The sequence below is a fragment of the Alosa sapidissima genome, chromosome 1, assembly GCF_018492685.1.
Source record: "Alosa sapidissima isolate fAloSap1 chromosome 1, fAloSap1.pri, whole genome shotgun sequence".
Taxonomy (NCBI): domain Eukaryota; kingdom Metazoa; phylum Chordata; class Actinopteri; order Clupeiformes; family Clupeidae; genus Alosa; species Alosa sapidissima.
In genome coordinates this window covers 22,528,775-22,542,758 of record NC_055957.1, presented here as the reverse complement: position 1 = coordinate 22,542,758, position 13,984 = coordinate 22,528,775, and the positions used below count along the sequence as shown (strand labels likewise).

General features: G+C 41.8%; 1 protein-coding gene across 1 annotated transcript in view; it reads left to right on the top strand.

Moving 5' to 3' along the window:
* The first annotated feature begins 820 nt into the window (after positions 1-820).
* The window catches only part of LOC121719187 (sodium channel protein type 4 subunit alpha B-like), a 92,367-nt gene continuing 79,203 nt past the window's right edge, over positions 821-13,984 (top strand). Inside the window, exon 1 of the mRNA XM_042105012.1 lies at positions 821-870. The gene's annotated coding sequence lies outside the window, so the exon portion shown is untranslated. The remainder of the gene's footprint in view (positions 871-13,984) is intronic.

Sequence of the window (13,984 nt, the reverse complement as noted above, 5' to 3'; positions counted from 1 at the left end):
CAAACTACAGTGACCGAATGGGCGAGAATTAATCTGCTAAGCAGGGAACTTCCTTAGTTTAGGCCTACTTTAGTAAACAACATATAGCACAGATATAAAATGTGTCCAATACCACATCAAATGAAAAGCTGAAAAAGCCATATTCTGGGCATGCCATGCAAAATTCCCCTTGTAAAAATGAACAAACAATAGAGCAAATAGACCGACCAAAACAACTTGAGGCCATTAGACCTAAACATCTCGGAACTGACCAGATATGGGAAACTACGGTGTATGAAACAGCAGTGCTTTTGGAGCATCAGCTGCAGGCAGCAGTAATCCCCCCGAGTCTGGCTTCATCTCCACGGCTCTCAAGGGCAAGCCAAGGTTTGGGAGTTTTTTTTTTTCATCCCAGGCGCACAGCTTTGGAGAGCACCACCGGGCGACAGTTCCGAACAGCACCCAGGGCGGTGCTCCAAGAGCTTCTGTATCGGGGAGAAACACTCTTGAGTTGGAAGGAACCACCGCAAACACTTCAAGCGCAAATACAATTTACAATTTTGGAGAGGAAGAATCACGTCAGAGCACCAGTGATTTAAAAGAAAAGGGGGAAATAATTTCAGCTGGAAAATGTTTTGGAACACCCTGCCAACGTCGTAAAATGAATAACCATGGATGTATTTGTTTGCCTATACAAAAAGGCTCCGATAAGTTTTAGAAGTGCTTGACATTTTTTCACGGAGAGCAATTATGATAATGAATTCCAGGAATTTGGATGGAAACCTTCGTTCAATATGGATTTTGAAAAGATTTTGAGGGCTAAACGTATTAACATCTAATGGGAAAACCTTAAACTCTGGAAGCAATGCTGCAGACTACTGAGTTTTACACGTAAGTCGCTTGCTGTCTTCTTGCCTCAGTTTAGGCTATTATGCTTATTATTTTCGCTTTTTGTTTAATCTATTTGGGCAGTATAAGTTAGTTGCTTATGACAGTGGGCTATATGAAAATTCGAAGTTATTTAATATAAGTCGGTCATTTACTTCCACTTATGAAATATTTGGATAGCGGTCTGCCTCTGACATACGTTTGGTAAGCGCATGGGAAATGGTTAAACACAATACATATATGCAAATGTTATATTTCAAGTGTGCACAGTACAAATGTGGGAATATCGACTCGGAATCTGATTGGAATCGGAATATTTTGCAGGGCTAACTGACGCAATTGTGCATGAGTGAATGTTGGTTAGGCTACTTTTAGCAACTACGTATAGTACTTTTAACTATAGTAGCCTACTTTAACCTTTAAACGATACAAAAATGTGTGTACCCATTACAGCATGAACGTTTTAATTTGTAACTTATTTGGGTATAACTGGCATAACTTGCAGCACAATATAGGCTATGGGTATGGCCCATAGCTCATAACCTTAACTCGAATCTAGTTTTGTTTTTTCTAGATCTGCCCCAATGTAGAGACAGCGTCGGTGGTAACATAGCTGTGTTTAATGCAGCGTGATGTCGAGCGCAAACGCGACCTCTGCCAGGTCAGCTCATAACGATAATGGATTGCTCTTATGTGGGGTGTCTCCGCGCCCGCGCGCGACCCCAAAGCGCTTTACTTTGTGTGGGACAGCAGCACTAAATCTCCCGAAGCACCACTATACCATAATGACATTCAGTCGCACCATTCAGTCGGGAGAGCCCTGACCTGGCTGCCTTCTATAATCTGTCCGGGACCGACACACCTGAAAACCAGGTCACAGCCGCGAAGAGGGTGAAATGCACACCAGGCCGGGGATCTGGGTTACAACCAACCACCGCATCAGTCCCGGCGCCACGGGGCAGCAATAGGGAACATGGGCCGTCCTGAGGGTCACTTTTGCCCACCCTTGACGACTTTGGCTGCATCACCCAATCCCACTTCATTTAGCCTTATGGAACAGAGGTTCCATGATCCATCAACAAAACAAATGATTTATGTGAGAGCAACCTGAACAGTTTTCTCTGTTGAGACCCTATAGAGTGTTTTGACTTGGGCATTGTCCACTTCTCTGTGATTGATCATAGACGTATAGTGTTCACTGGGATGGTGGCCTATGCAGTCATCTCCTGTTCTATGAACTCACTCCAAACGATGTAAAACAATGCCTTCTGTATTTGAGGACCGGGTATTCCAAAGCTCCTTAGATATAGTGTAGGGCCTACATGGAGATAAATCCTCTTTATAGTATGTGTTATTTTACACACACACACCACTCACACACACACACACACACACACACACAGAAAAAAACATATAGCCTACATCTGCATTGTTCTAGCATTTCTGTTGATTATGTTAACATGGCTGGTTTACATTCTTAGAACCATTTAACACCTCAGCAGAGTTAACACATGGATTTTCTGGGAACCTCTTAAAGGAACACAATGGAAAAATGTATATTTATACCCGTTGGCATCAATATTCAACACCATTTAGCGCTAAGAAGGTACCCAGTTAGTCATAAACTGACTAAAAGGGTCAGGATCCTACCCCATCAACAATGTAACATGGTGCAATATCATTTACATTACATTTAGGCTATATTTATTTATTTGGCAGACACATTAAGCCAAAGTGACTGCAATAGAATAACATTAAGGCTCCAGAGCTACAGCTACAACAATATGCTGCATGGCTAGGATTTACCACTGCATCTGTCAATACTAGTACTAGAGGAAGGAGGTATAGAGAAGGGGAGAGAGAGAAGCGTACATGGTATGGGCGCTGTAGCCTGTTGTGCCTAAGTGCCCTCCCCAGGTAGGCCTACTCTTGGAAGAGTGTCTTCAAAATTAATATAAATATAATGCATTCCAGGTGCCCATTAGCAGTGTCAAAGACTTAATACTTTGCATTATACATCAGTGTAGCATCAGCATGAGTATGAAGCCATTATTTTAAGATAAAATAACTGAATTGTGTTCCTGAAACTGTCCTTTGGCTTGTCTTCCCAATCTACCAGCTTGTTCAACCTTTAAGCGCCCATGGCTTAACCTGGTGGATTCATACCTCATATCGTTTAGTTAAACAGGTTTTTGGAAAGCTTTAATCGTAAAAAGTTTTGCAAGTAAAGCAGTTATGAAATTGTATGCCAAACTTGTACCTTTTTAGGGAACCTCAACTTTAAATAGCCTATTACCATTATCCAGGTATCAATAAGTATAAGTATATATACTTATACAGTGAGATGCCTGCAACAACAGCGGCGCTCGGGGAGCAGTGAGGGGTTAGGTCCCTTGCCTCAAGGGCACTTCAGCCATGCCTACTGGTCGGGATTCGAACCGGCAACTCTCCGGTTACAAGTCCGAAGCGCTAACCAGTAGGCCACGGCTGCCCCCCAATGCATTTTGTTGCTCATATTTTTGTTCCTCTTTCAGTCAGTGGGAGAAACTATTTTACATGAATCACAGAAAGAAAGATGCTCAAGAAGTAAGGTGCTCAGACAGTGGCTATCGTAAGACAGTGGCTACTGTAATGATGAGTCATCACATATTATGTCAGCAGTAATTTGTCATTGCAGGCAATCTACCTTCAGCACTAAAAAATATTTTCCATTTCTATGTGTTTTAAATCAGATTTGGAGGATTATATTGCTGGGTGGATGGCCCGCGGGTAGGGATAGTATTATTTTATCGTAATCGCAACTAAAGGTTGGAGGATAACAGGAGAAGTAGGTCATGCTTGAAGCGCCAGGAGAGAGTTCATGAAGACACCATGCCAGCTCACCAACACACTGGGCAACAGCATGGGTGGACATCTCCTGCTCAGCATATTATGTTAGTGCCACACTTGCGAGCTTCCATAGACTAATGTAACATGAACAGAGGTGCGGTTCACCACTCTGGCCAAAAGATTGTTGACATTTCAGCTCAAAAGCCAATTAAATTACTCCTCTCAATTCTGTACTCTCCAGGCTAGGTGTTGATTGGCTTGAATAGTGTGTGGCTGGATTTGAGATACTTTGTCTTCCATTAATAGAGCTATGCATACACATTATAAACAGCTCCACTGAGACTATAATGAGTATAACAGCTCCATAAAAGCTCCATTGAGACTATAACAAGTATAAGAGCTCCATTGAGACTATAACGAGTATAACAGCTCCATTGAGACTATAAGGTGTATAACAGCTCCATTGAGACTATAACGAGTAGCCTATAAGAGCTCCATTGAGACTATAACGAGTTTGACAAAACATATAATGGAATAGAATGCCAGACTGTACCTTTAAGCAATCATGAAGCATCTAAAAATAAGGTTCCTTTGATGGAAGTACACGTAGACCAGTGATAAACCTAACCCTAGTGATAAATGATGACGCTAAGTGATAAACCTAACCCTAGTGATAAGTGATGAAGCTACTGAAACTGACTTAAAGTATAGATCCATTCACATACTGTGAAATACATCCATAACACATAGTGGCCATTGGCATTGGCATTATTGGGCAGTTGTAACATAGTGGCTATGGAGCTGGGCTAGCATGCAGTAGCTAGGAAAGTTGTGGGTTCAATGCCTCTTTTGTGCACATTGAGCCCTGAGTTGCTCTGGGGACACTGGCCCTTGTAATAATTGCGTGTAATGGATGTTGATAGACAGATTGTTTAATGGATGTTGATGGATAGTTTAATGGGTGGATGAGCGAATGGTTTGAAGAGGATGAATGGATAGAAAGTTGGATGGAATGTGCCTAATATACTTGTAGAATGGAGAGACACAGAGAGAGTTGGCCTAGTTGAGCAGAAACCAGTTGAACCAGTTGATACAGGTGCAATCAGTTTAACTGGCTCTTTGATGGGGCCTAGTTGAGCAGCTGGAAGTTGATACAGGTGCAAATCAAGTTAATTAGCCCATTGTGATGTCACATAGTGCCAATGCAAAGTCTATGGGGAAAAATAAGCTTGTTTTTTGTTAATATCTCAAAAAGTATAAAGTTTACAAAAGTGAAAAATACATTCCTCAAGTGTCATTTTCAAGACCTACGTTACAAAGTTTGAACGAAGTTTCCACGTTAAACGGTTGAAGCTAAATTAGACGCAGAAAATTGGTGGGAAGAAGAAGAAGAAGAAGAAGAAGACTTCGGATAACAGAACAGTGCATTTTCATGCACTGTAATAATGATCATTTTAAACGTTAGGTGGAGCTGAGAATCACCTCTTTAGGGCTGTGCCTTACTAACTCCATCAACACAAGCTCACACAGAGGGACAGAGTTTCACCTCCCCTCAGACTTGTTTGGATGAAAGGACCTCACATGTCAGCATGGCCGGATAAACCAATGGGTTTTCTAGGCACGTGCCCAGGGGCCCTTGAGCAAAAGAGTGCCCTCTGTAAAATGGGGGAGAGAGGGAGGGATTGGGGCATTCACATATTGTGCCCTGGGCCCATGATCATGATAATCCAGCCATGCATGCCAGTCTGGTATTTTTACTGTTAACATGTTTGGAAAAGATAGCACTGCTCAATTGTTGAGGAGATAGGGCCTGTGTCCATCAATCACGTTTTTTGCGCCGACATACATACTATGAAGTTCAGCGTTCACAGCGCTCAGCGGAAAAAAGGCCTCAATGCTGACTGTATTCTCCCGAAGCACTCAGAGCACTGAAAGTTGAAATCTGTTCAACTTTGAGAACAGTACTGGGCTCGTCAATGTCACTTCTCTCTCGACGACCAATCAAAACTTCGTAACCTAGCAACAATAAACACTTGAAGCTAAAACACTTGAAGCTGAAACACTGAAGCGCTACAAATTAGGTTGAGGACGCTCTCAGCACAAACAAAGCGATTGGTGGACACAGGTCCGTATTCTGACAAGAACAGTTGTGCTCTGGGTGTTGTAAACATTTGTAGTTGTACTGTTATATATTGTAAATTGCTTAGGAAATAAAAGTGTCTGAAAGTCAGTAGATATCAGCTCTGCTTGAGAAACCAGCAATGCCAAGAGCAAAGAAAAACATACAGATGAGAGGAGATTCATCCTCTCCACTCCCCACAGCAGCATGGCGCTATGCACCTCAGGTTTAGCTTTAGGCCAAACCAGCATCAGACAACAACAACAACAACAACAAACAAACAAACAACAACAACACAATATCATCAGCAGAGCCCACTTGATTTCCACATCACCAATAAAGCTGCTATTGTGGTGCATTAACCAAGAGCACAGACACATGCATGCACTTCCTGTGTTTGTGCTCTTGTAGGTGCTGGGATGCTAACCATTTTACCTGCACCGTCCTTAGCTATCTGTCCTACCTTGTGTTTGTTGTTGGCATGCAAACATACATGCATTTAAAATAAGATAATATACAAATATACGGACATCAATTCCTAAGGACATCATAAGTCAAAGACATTCCGATAGAACTTCATGTTGAAGTGAACAGCTGTGACAGTAATTACAAGTACAGTTGATTATAATCCATTTTTTCCATCCATGTATCAATTTCACTGAAATTCCTTAGCGGGCCATCCCTTAAAAAAAAACGAGGAAAGAAGAGGTTTAAGCTCAATATATCTATAACTTTTTTCCCATGTGTGTGTGTGTGGGGGGGTGTTAAACCATGTTGGTACTGCATATTCCACAGCTTTAGTTGTCTTTGTAGTCTTTAGGCTCTAATCATATGCTTGTTTGTGACCCATATGGTTTATTAGTTAAGGCGATTAATATCATCTTATATCAAAAACCAAATAATATTGAATACTGACTACTTTTGAATTAGGGAACGTGAGTCAGTTTTACTTGACTATAGTTTTGTGTTTGGTGGCATACGCATGCGCGCGCACACACACACAACAGATAGAGGAGATATCATGTGAGTCTGTGAAATATTTTCCTGCTGAAAGTCTGCAACACTGTCTGCAATGAAAGTAACAATCTGACATCTGTAGTTAGTATCACACTACCAATTTAAGATGCATTTTTTCCATTATTTCTTTCATGTTAACTTATAGCAGCTACATGATCTCATGTCATATCTGAATACTTGTTAACAGGTAGAACCGCTTTCCTGGGTACAAATATGGCGTATCCTAAAATAGAGATTATTTTGATACAAGGCTAGAGCAGTGTGAACTTTCAAACTGTTACTGTAAAGTGGCCACTGAATTGGCATAAGTGTAGTTATGTGTGTGCCTAGGCCTGCACTCCCCTTTGTGGTGGCTTTGTGTCTCCCTAGTCTACTGAAGTCAGCTGCTGTAGATAGATAGTGAGTACATTTATCTGGCGATTAAGTATGGGAGGATTTGATGTGAACAGCGAGTGTGTTTACTATGTTTGTGGTGTCCAGACCATTCCATTTGCAAATGAAAATTTCAATGTTGTGGTGTGGATTGAATATGAACATAGTGTGAGGTCGTTGTCTTAGCATGGAGGTTTTTGTTTGTGTCAGGCTCCAGAAATGCATTCATTCCAAAGTTGTAGTCGCTATGGGTAGAAGTCACTTTGTTTCCAATCCTGTCTCATTTGGGCTATGGGTGTTTATTGTACCATCTGTATTGCCAGTCTGCATGTGTTCAGTCTTCTCATTTTTCATGTAGACACTGCAGTGGAGTGGACAGAGATAGATAGAGAAGTGTTGTGGTTTCTCACCTGCCTGAACAGACTCAGGATTCAGGGTGGAGAGACAGATGCTGTTTGAGTGTGCTAGCATGCTCAGGGTTAATGTGAGCAGAACGTACCATATGTGCTAGCGCTGTGAGTGAAACACGCTGTGCCCTGACATCTCATGGTTTTATCAGCAGCAATCAGCCATAAACAGAACAACACAACAAACAAATCAGTTTTATGATATGAAATTATATTTAAGACTAGGCCTTGGTAGAAATGCTCTAATCTCTCTCTCTTTCCCTCTCCCTCTCTCTCTCTCTCTCTCTCAGATTCTCTCTCTCTCTCTTGTGAGATAATGATGATAATTATTTGTTGTGGGAGCTTCACACATCACATCTGTCGCCAGTTACTCTCCTCTTAAGTGTATTCCCAATTCATTCAGCTAAAACACTCCCATCAAATTACACACACACACACACACACACACACACACACACACACACACACACACACACACAGATGTCCCCTGAGATTTCCTCCCTCTCTATCTTTCTCGCTTTCTCGCTCACAATCTCTCTCTCTCTCTCTCTCTCTCTCTCTCTCTCTCTCACACACACACACACACACACACACACACACACACACACACACACACACACACACACATACACACACATGAATATGCGTCCATGGTGTTTCTCTGTAAGTTTCCTGTGGAAGTAAATACAGATGTGTGCAATAGATGATCTACAAGCCCATACTTTAAACGGTGTCTGAATGTGAGTTTTTACAATATAACCAGTTTTATATAACCAATTTGTTTCACTTATGTGCTAGAAAAATATGTCTGCCCAAATCAGCTTACATAAAGCTTTTCTTTAACACACATTATGCTTTGATGAACTATTTATTTTAGTCAGTATGCTTTTCTGGGTTGTTGTATATGTTCAATAATGCTTTTCTCAGTGGATTTCTCAAAACTATTACAAAAAAGGCCCGCACAAGGATTACCTGTAAACATCTGTAATGACTGTAACTGCACTGATGAAACATTTTTAGTTCATGTCCCAATAGTATTTAATATGTTGCTGACACCAAAATGTAAATCTTTTGGTCATAGTTCATATTATATTGTATTTGTCAATATAAACTGACATTATTCAAATGTGTTCCCAATTTACAAATATACTTTTTACACTATCACTGGCTCTCAGTATGATCACAATTCCAGAATATTGCATGTCTCTAACAAACTGGATATTATTTTCTAAGAATGCTATCTACAGTATGTCAATGACAGCAATGACCTGTGGAATTGTGGCACCAGCCTACACTCTTCATAGGGTTTTCCACAATAGATGGGATCACCTCACCATTACAGTTTTTCTCAATCGTTTTTATACCTGCGTCAACTGTGACATCACGTTCTCAAAACAGTTAACACCCGTGTCTGAACAAAAGCACTCTGGACAAAATCACACATTTTGCTTGCAAAACACTTAAAACATGCAGCAAAAGCAAATCTTGCCTTCAAACACTACAACTTGTTGCCAATTCAAAAACAGTCTTTAATCAATCATTACACACTTGACAACAACTTGGTATCAGAAAAAAACTGTGAAAAGACAAAATGTACTGAATAACAAAATAATTTATTCATTCCTCCCAAGTTGTAACTGTCATTGACATGCAAGACATACAGCAAAACACTATAGCAAGATACTGTACATTTCCTTGAACTACAACTTTCATCGAAATAAACCTACAGTAAAGACCTTTTGTACGGTTTTCTCCACCAAATAGGCAATACAGTACTTTGTCAAATGTGCATTAGATCCAAACTTGCAAATAGCAACACAGAACAGACATCTCTTATGTATAATGAATGATTGCTGATTGAAGAATTGTGCAAAGGAGTTTCACACAGGTGTATCAGAGATTCAGACTTATGCATGGAATCTATACCACCTGTGAAAAGATGTTTTCCTTTTGTTTAGCATGGGAAAACCAATAGAGTTTAGGGCTTTTGAATGACACCTGTGTTAACTGTTTTGCAAAAGGGTGTGAGAAATGTGTGAACCCAATGAAAATGTGTGAACACATTCGCAAGAGATGACTTCTGCTGCAAAGAATGTAGTCATGAAGATCAAGTGGGTTCCAGTTTACTTAAGCAGGTAAAAGCAATCGAGAAAAACTGTAATATAAAACTTTCCAACAGTTTTAATAGATGCACTTCTTCATTTGCTATATGTTGATAATGTACAAGGAGTGATTTGTTCTGAAGTATAGCATATGAGTGCTTTCCATTGAAAACTGGCCTTTTGATGAGACTAGAAAATTGTGGTCAGAGAAAGCCTGCAAATGTCCTTGGTCAAATGAACTTTAATGTGATGTAACTGTTACAAAGGTCACTATGAAAAGGTTAAAGGTGAAATGTTTGATACTGAGCTGGGTAATCGGGCTTCAGTGAGTAAAAGTCCTACCATATTTGTTTCAAAATTCACTGTACCAGCTGATTCTAATTAGTCTCACTCAATTAGTCTCAAATCAATTCTCAGAAGACACACAACCTTAGTTTAGTAAACAAGTCTTTTTCACTTACAAGGAGAAGAATTGTCACAAAGCTATCTTTTTTTCACTTTTAGACTTTAGTATTTGCCTTCATGATTTTGAGAAAGATGACAACAGGTTTCACAAAATTGGGGTTTGTTTGGGGTACTTTAGCTACTTCTGGATTCCATTTTAAAATCTAGCTTCCGACGCTAAAGTCTCAGACCTAATTGCCATTGCGCTTTTGCAGTGGAAGGTTTGACTCTGCTCTTTCAGATAATCTGCAGCCGTAGTATCCATCTCTGCTTTGATGTGGGAAATGTCAGCTTGTAGGCCTGGTACAGCCGTGGTATCGTTGCCTCTGTCAATTGGTCAGGCCGGGTCAGATTCCTTAACTCGCTGTTGGAAGTCTGTGTCCCTTTTGTTGTGTCTGCTAAATGGTCACCTTAAAGACTGCTCAGCAAGAGTTACAATGAGTTTAATGGGAGGACTGCAATGAGATTAATTACTAACTGATTAATTACATGTGTTGTGTTCCGTGTCATTGCTATCATCCCTGGTAGGCAAGGGGAGAATATTGTAATTGGGTCTGTGTGTCCATCTGCAGCTGTATATCCGCTCACATATTCGAAAATAACTGCTCTTATAATAATGCACTTCCTATTTTATATACACGGCAGAGGGTCACCATATCTTGGTCCTCCTGCATGGTCATCTAGATCTGGTTCCGAACACTGATGCTTGAGTTTGGTTTCACTTTGGTTAATATTGTCAGACTGTGGTGAGGGTCTGCAGTTGCCTGACTGCTCATATTACAGTGTATAGCATCATTGAGTCCCAATACTTGCTGCATCATGAAGATCTATAGAATTACAATAATGCCATATTATGGCCTGAAAATAATGGTAGTGTGTTATGTGTGTGTATGCCTCTGTGGAAACCCCCAGCCCTATTTACGGTAGTATGGAGATTGCCAGGATGTAACAGTGTTCTTGATATAGGGACTGGCAAATGGAACAAATATGGGTGTGTGTGTGTGTGCGTGTGTGCGTATATGTGGTCTGTCTTGCTCCTCAATGGGTTCTCTATGGGGGTATGATAGGGAGTGTGTGTGTGTGTGTGTGTGTGTGTGTGTGTGTGTGTGGGGGGGGGGGGGTGTGCTGGCAGGAAATCTAAACCCCTGTGTGAGAAGTATCAAAATGCAGTGGAGGGAAGTTCATCTGGAGGCAGACTACCCATAATCTTCTTTGGATGCCCAGTGGAGCAGAGAGTCTTATACACATCATTTAGATCATGACCATGTTCACATTTGTCTGATGTCATCCTACCGTTGCTGAGTGACATTCAAATGAGTTGACGGTCATATTCATAATATACTGTATGTATATATATGTATATATATATATATATATATATATATATATATATATATATATATATATATATATATATATATATATATATGCAAGTGCTGAAGGTTACTTGTATGCTCTGTTGAGTTGATTTTGTCAAGATAATTTAAGTCTGGAAAGGAATATATTTGACTTTTTGTCTGATGTCATCCTACCGTTGCTGAGTGACATTCAAATGAGTTGACGGTCATATTCATAATATACTGTATGTATATATATGTATATATATATATATATATATATATATATATATATATATATATATATATATATATATATATATATGCAAGTGCTGAAGGTTACTTGTATGCTCTGTTGAGTTGATTTTGTCAAGATAATTTAAGTCTGGAAAGGAATATATTTGACTTTTCTCCACATTTGTTCTCATGTTTTAGTCACAGCAGAGATTTGGGAAATGCAAATCACCAGGCTATACGCCAAACACTTTGAGTGTGATCATGTGACAAAACAGCTTAGTAAATTCAAGGAAAGCAGCCACTGCATTGAGATAGCCTTGCTTAAATGGGCCCATTTGGGATACCTGTGGCAGTGTTTCAAAAACATCTATTACAGGGTAGTAACACGTGAATAAGCCTCTTATCACTTACAAAGTGCTCTGTGTTGTGAGGTGAGGTCCTGTTTAAGGTTAAATACTCATGCTGTCAGGTGACTGAGGAGTGGACCTGCACCGCTGGGCCTGGCCTGGGCCAGATGTGGGTGGCTTGCGGGCTGGACTCGGCTGCTGTGCTGTGTGGGGCGTTTGCGTTCTGGACTCGGCTGCTGTGCTGTGTGGGGCATTTGCGTTCTGGACTCGGCTGCTGTGCTGTGATGTGCGGGCCGCTTGCGTTCTGGACTCGGCTGCTGTGCTGTGTGGGGCGTTTGCGGTCTGGACTCGGCTGCTGTGCTGTGCTGTGCTGTGCGGGCCGCTTGCGTTCTGGACTCGGCTGCTGTGCTGTGTGGGGCGTTGGCAGACTGGACTCGGCTGCTGTGCAGTGCTGCGGGGCGCTTGCGTTCTGGACTCGGCTGCTGTGCTGTGTGGGGCGTTTGCGTTCTGGACTTGGCTGCTGTGCTGTGCTGTGTGGGGCGTTTGCGTTCTGGACTCGGCTGCTGTGCTGTGCTGTGCGGGCCGCTTGCGTTCTGGACTCGGCTGCTGTGCTGTGTGGGGTGTTTGCGGACTGGACTCGGCTGCTGTGCAGTGCTGTGCGGGGCGCTTGCGTTCTGGACTCGGCTGCTGTGCTGTGCGGGGCGTTTGCGTTCTGGACTCGGCTGCTGTGCAGTGCTGTGCAGGACGTTTGCGTGCTGGTCTCAGGTGCTGTGCAGTGCTGTGCGGGACGTTTGCGGGCTGGTCTCAGGTGCTGTGCAGTGCTGTGTGGGGCGTTTGCGGGCTGGACTGTGCTGTGCAGTGCTGTGCGGGGCGCTTGATGCCGCAGGGGGTTTTAATCTGCTGACCCGGCCTGGTCTGGCCGACCCGATGGGTGTCCTAGTTTAGCAGTGCTGGTTGGATAACACCCCTGGCACCGGCCGCTTGGACCGGCAGAGGGAGGGAACTTTAAACACGTCTGCTTGGAAGCCGGGCTGAGTGTCTCCACACACCCACACACGCACGCACGCACGCACACACACACACACACACACACACACACACACACACACACACACACACACACACACACACACACACACACACACACACACACATCCCTGCATATACAGCTCCTCATTCTCCCTGCCAACTCCCTCCCACTCCCACACCCTTGAACTGAATTACGTCACTGCCCCACCCCAGCCACCCCAGACTTACGGAAGACTTATTTCTGCATCTTCAAACAGGAAGTCCTTTCTTGGACACACATCCTGCCCTCAAAGGACCTAAATGTGCTGTGTGCCATGTTTGCATATTCCCGCTCTATGCCTCCTTCTGTACAACAAATCTATGTAGCTCCCAGGATGCCAGGCTCTGTGGAGATTTCCTGACTGGTTTGTACAGCTGGAAAATGTCCAGATGGTATATCTGCCCAATCTGCAGACTTATACTTTTGTTAGCAGGCTACCCTCATACATTCAGCTGGTCCAATGAGATAAAATGCTACATTTCTAAAGGCTGACTGATTGATGATACCAGAGTGCCACTGATGTTTTTTTATTCCCATGACAAAATACCAAATAAAATATTATTATTTCATTACAGACACTAATTCACTAATTCATAACAAAACAGCTTGAGATAAAGATAAATGTCCTGATTATTTATTTGAATAATTATTTTTGTTCAGCCTTTTGGTATGTATAGTGTAGCCTGCATGTTTTCTTGAATTTGAATTGAGGTCAAAAACAAGATGTAGAATTACAATTCAAATTTGAATTAAAGGAAGTAGAATTGAAATTCAATGAAATTCAAAGAAATTCATACACATAATTTAAGGGTAGTATAAATGAAGCTTCATAGTATA